The sequence below is a fragment of the Dama dama genome, chromosome 17 (genome assembly GCF_033118175.1).
Source record: "Dama dama isolate Ldn47 chromosome 17, ASM3311817v1, whole genome shotgun sequence".
NCBI classification, from domain to species: Eukaryota; Metazoa; Chordata; class Mammalia; order Artiodactyla; family Cervidae; genus Dama; species Dama dama.
Window position 1 is genome coordinate 9,705,668 of NC_083697.1, and position 6,000 is coordinate 9,711,667.

Here is a 6,000-nt window from a genome sequence, read left to right on the forward strand (position 1 = left end):
TTTGTATCTAGCTTCATTTACTCAACATTGGGTTTACAGAATTTTCCATGTGGTTACCTGTACTTAAAGTGAAAGTGGATTGAAGTCGTTCAGTCATATCCGACTCTTTGCGACCCATGGACTGTAGCCTAGCAGGCTCCTCCATCCACGGGATTTTTCAACCAAGAGTACTGGAGTGGGTTGCAATTTCCTTAATGTTCATTAAATTTCTCTGCTGTATAGTATTTCAGATCATGAATATACTGCAATGTGCATGTCCATTTAAATGAATAATGAACATTGTTTTCAGTTTGGAGCTATAACAAATAGTGTTGCTATGAATATTATTATACACTATCATGATGAACACACAGGTTTATTTTTATTGGTTATAGAAATCAGGAGTCATTGCTTTGTCACTTTGTTATACTATGTCCACCTTTAGTAGAAACTTCCAAGTATTTCTCTACAAGGGGAATTTTTATTTGTTAAGTCTTGAAACCCACTCCATAGTGATCATACTAATTTACACACTCACATCAGAATATGAAAGTTCAGGTTGCATCCCATTTTTGTCAACATCTGCTTTAATCTATATTTTTTATTGAAGTATAGTTTATTTACAATTTTGTATTAATTACTGCTGTGCAGCAAAGTGATACATATATAGACATTTTTATATTCTTTTCCATTATGGTTTATCACAGAATATTGAGTGTCATTCCCTGTGCTATACAGTAGGACCTTGTTGCTTTTCCATCCTATATATAATAGTTTGCATCTCTTAATCCCAGCCTCCCAGTCCATCCCTCCCCCAACAGCCCTCCTCCATGGCAATCAACAGTTTGTTATGTCCATGATTCTACTTTTTTTTTTTAATTTTAGTCTTGGAGTTTGTTGTTTAAATGGCATTGCATCGTGATTTTAATTTGTATTTCCTTATGGCTAATGCAGTTGGGCATCTTAGTATGTTCACTGGTCATGCGAAAGTGTCTATTCAATTGTTTTGCATGGAGGTTCTTTGCCTTTATATTTTGATTTTATGGGTGCTTTATGTATTGTGCATACACGCATTTGTTGTACACATGTATTTCAAATATCTGCTCTCACTCTGTGAACTGCCATTTCACTCCCTTAAGAATTCTTCTAATAAACAGAAACATTCGTTTTAATGTAGTCCTACTTACCATCATGTTTCCTCTCTAGGTATTGTGTTTAAAAAAAATCTTTAGTTTCGCCAAGGTTATTAAAGATATTTTCTTATGTTTTCTTCTGCAAATTTTATATTTTTATCTTTCACTTGTTGTTCAGTCACTCAATCATGTCTGTGTCTGACTGTTTACAACCCCATGAACTACAGCATGCCAGGATTCCCTGTCCTTCACTATCTCCCACAGTTTGCTCAACTTCATGTCCTCTGAGTCAGTGATGCCATCCAACCAGAGACGTACAATTCATGTGGAATTGATTGTTATATGTGGTTTGAGGTTAGGGGTCAAGATACAATGTTTGTCCTTATTGACACAATTGCACAGCATCATTTCAAAAAGCCCATCCTTTTCCTCTCTGTACCAGGTTGTACATCACGCAGCTGTGCATGTATGGATGTGCTTCTGTCCCACTGGCCTGTTTATTCTTGTGCCCATGCTACACTGTCTTAATTGTCATTGTTTTTTTCATAAGTCTTATATTCAACATTTTAAGTCCTCTTATTTCCTCCAGTTTTTGTTTTCAAGGTTACCTTGGCTCTTCTCAGTCCTTTGAATTTCTGGATACATTTAAGAAATAGGCTGTCTATTTACACAAAATTTCAATTGCATCTTCATACAATTATATCTATGTTATATTCCCTTTTACTATTCCATTTCAAGAGATTACATTATTAAAAGTCCTTTAGAAAGTTAAACAGATATCATTAAAGTAATTTTAGCAAATTAGGTTTACAATCTTCAAACTTTGATGTATCTTGGGAGAGGTTGGAGGTAGGTCCTGAAGACTTTGAAAGTGACTTGTAAACACGAAAGATTTGAACAAATCTATTTCCAGATCCTTAAGTCCATCTTTTGTTCCTAAAATTAATCTGCTTGAGAATATATCTGTGATTTTTTTCCAGTATTCTCTTTCATAATTGACTCTCTTCTACTTTTCAGGAGAAATCTGTTTTTTCACCTAGCCTTATTGTTATCATGCATTACTGGTTGTGAAATTTTCAAAGTGTCAAAGAAACATTTCAAAGTATTGATTCTGGCAAAGCCACCTTTACTGAAGTTCCCATGAGTCAGCCATAAGTCATTGTGCCTTTTCTTGCCTCACTGTTAACTTTGGTAAAGTTAAAGCCTGGAGTTAGAAAGTCATTTTAACCTATGTGTGTATACTCTCAACTCAAGATACATTACAGATTGGACTGGTGGCAGTGGTAACATTTTATGGACAAGTCCTTTCCTCCTATCTCTCAGTTACTGTCAAAGCATTGATGCTTAGAGTCTCAGGAAAGCAAAACCAAACAATGGTAAAAATTACTGAAGATGGTAGCACTTCATTTTATCCAGCCCAAACATCCTGACAAGTTGTTATGCCTTATCTATGAATTTTAGAAATGGACTATTAAAGATTTACAAAAAGCATTTTCAGTCTCCTCATTAAGAAGAAAGCAAAGTCTCTCATTCACTTATGTCTATGGTATGAAATGATACTCTGCATGATTGATTGTAGCCATGAAATTAGAAATTGCTTCTCGGCAGGAAAGCTATGACAAACATAGACCATGTGGTAAAAAGCAAAGACATCACTTTGCTGACAAAGGTCCATATAGTCAAGGCTATGGTCTTTCCAGTAGTCATGTCCGATTATGAGAGCTGGACCATAAAGAAGGCAGAGTGCCAAAGAATCGATGCTTTCCAACTGTGGTTCCGGAGAAGACTCCTGAGAGTCCCTTGGACAGCAAGGAGATCAAACGAGTCCATCCTAAAGGAAATCAACCCTGAATACTCATTGGAAGGACTGATGCTGAAGCTGAAGCTCCGATATTTTGGTCATCTGATGCAAAGAGCTGACTCATTGGAAAAGACCCTGATGCTGGGAAAGATTGAAGGCGGAAGGAGAAGAGGGTGACAGAGGATGAGATGGTTGGATGGCATCACTGATGCAATGAACTTGAACTTGAGCAAATTGCAGGTGATGGTGAGGGCCCGGGAAGCTGGGCATGCTGCAGTCCATGGGGTCATGAAAAGTTGGACATGACGTGGCGACTGAACAACAACAACGATTTCAAGGCAGAGGAAGTGAGATGTTCCATGTTTGCTTCTGATGGGCCAAATTACTGTTTAATTTCTTGTGTGCTAATTGTTTAGAACCACAGATGAAATTTGTGTGTGTGTGTGTGTGTGTGTGTGTGTGTGTGTGACAAGATTCCTGGATAATGCTTGTGCATTGTTTTCTTTAGATGTAAAACTTGTGCTTGTTGTCACCGATAGACCATTTCTCTGCTTTTTCATCTTTGATATTCTTGTTTATCTATGAGTGCCCGTTGCTACCATGTATTTACTAAATTTAAATTAACCTAAAATTCGGGATATCGTGAATTCTACTTTATAAAGAGCTCATTTAAGAGACAGCCATTAATTACCTGTTGCAAAGCTTATGTTTACTTTTGGTCCAATACGTTCTTTTATTTTTGATGCTAATTTCCACAAATTAAAAACTTTGCTCTTTATAGAACATATTAAAAGCAGCTGCAGAACTAAATGTATCCCTGTTGCAATCTAGGACAACCTAGGGCATGGTGCCCTGAACTTTAGAGAACTTGTTTCATTTAGTCAGGGTTAATTTATCCCTTTCAGGTTTGATATATCATTTTAATTCCATTGGATGTATTACAATAATAATTTTATTTAAAAGGTAATATTAATATGACAGAAACTACATCCTTAATATAATAACAAAAAAGTAGGTGTAACTTTAAATTTTCTGGTAGTAGATGAGGAAGAAATTTCAAGACCACTGGTTTTAATTAATGAGGACTCATTTATACCAGACAGACATAACAAATTCTTGACCTGAGGGATGAATCCAGCCCACAAAGGTCATCCTATTCCAGCCCAAGGTTGAAATAAATCTAGAATGTGTTTTCTTACAAAAACTGAATATGTTTTGAAAGTCCAGGCTGACATAATTAAGATAACTCTGTAGCAAACAAGATGAGTTTAATCATTTTAGTTTAGTAAAAAAAACAAAACAAAACAAAGCTACGTCTTCAGATTCATCACTGTTAAGAATAAAACAAGCTTATATTTTATTTCATTTGAGTTTGCTTTTTCTAAACTTAAGTAAATTTACTGATCAACTAGGCTAACTTTACTCTTACATGTTTATGGTTATAAAAAATTAGATTTTATTCACTTTAATTGAATCATTATTCTGACTAGCTTTTCTCAAGTCAGGATCATCTTGAAAATAACTTGAGGGTAATTTAAGTCAGCTTGAGGATAATTTCCAAGATTTTTAGGTAACCTAAAACCTTAAACTGATGTTGACAATTCAGATAATAGACTCTGAGTTCAGACTTCTGGTAGACATCATTTAGACAATGCTCAGACCATAACACTGGACTGAGTCAGCATATCCAGAACTCACTTTCAGTTGTGACTAGCAACCCAAGATCCAGAAGGACAGCAATTAATCACTGAATTAACTGATGAGGGGAAATTTATAGTGGTTACCTCTTTGAAGTATTTATGATTTTGTCTCTTTATGTTATATTTTTCTGGATATATAAGACAGCTACTTCTTAACCAAAAATGATTTCATAAATTCTGCTTTTGTAACTTACATGAAAAAATTTTAATGTCTGACTCTCAGGATCCCCTTCTCTCCAGAACTGGAAAGCTTACAGGATCTGCCTATGTTTTGTGGCAGTTATCTTGGGTTAACTCTAAGAAGACCCACGTCCTAAGAAGCTGAGTTTCTCTAAGAAGCTGTCCTCCTTCTTACCAAGTTATAGCTGGTTGTATTGTGCAACCAAGCCTTTGCCTGCAGAGTCTTGAGGGTGGTGGTCAGTAATGGGGGTGTGACAAGACATTTCAAGGAATTAACTCTGATGCTCTGTGGGACCAATGCCCACAAAGACCTCTCCGAACCCTGGCCTGGAATGAATGGAAAGGCAGTTAAATCCAGAGTCCTAGAGAAAAGAAGACAATACAAGGTTTTAGATACTAAAGCCATACAAGGTTTTAGATACTATGGTGCAAACTAGCAGAGAGAGTTTTTCTTGGATTTGAATTCTTAGCCTCAGAATAGCAAACCACAGAGGCTTTCTTCTTCTTCTTTTTTTAATCTTTCCCTTTGCGCGCGCGCACGCGTGTGCGTGTGTGTGTGTGTGTGTGTGTGTGTGTGTGCTACTCACAAACATGTCAACATTTAACCTGCATTATTAGCTTTTTTCCATCAGTTAAACAGTGATCTATTTACTTCTGGCTGCACTGGGTCCTTCTCACGGTATATGGGCTTTCTGCATCAGTTAAACAATGATTTGTCTGTCTTTGGCTGCACTGGGTCCTTCTCGCGGCATGTGGGCTCTCTACATCAGTTAAACAATGATTTGTCTGGCTGCACTGGGTCCTTCTCGCGGCATGTGGGCTCTCTAGTTGTGGCGCGTGGGGGCTGTCTTCTAGTTGTGGTGCGCGCCTTCCCACTGTGGCGGCTTCTCTTGTGGAGCATAGGCTCTAGAGTGTGGGCTCGGTAGTTATGGGCACCGGCTTAGTTGTTCCATGGTGTGTGGGATCTTCTCACACCAGGGATTGAACCCGTGTCCTCCACATTCATGAAGATCAGATTCTTCTAGGCACTGTTTCCCCATGTGATATCCCCGCAGACTGACTGTAACCCACCTTGGTGGACAGGGCTCGACTAAGCCCTTCTCTCCATGATGTTCTCCAGGACATTTCCTATAATTTTGACAGTGTTTCCCATTTCCAAGGCTTACTTGTACCTTTTTTTGTTTGTTTGTTTGTTTTGCTTCCCTTT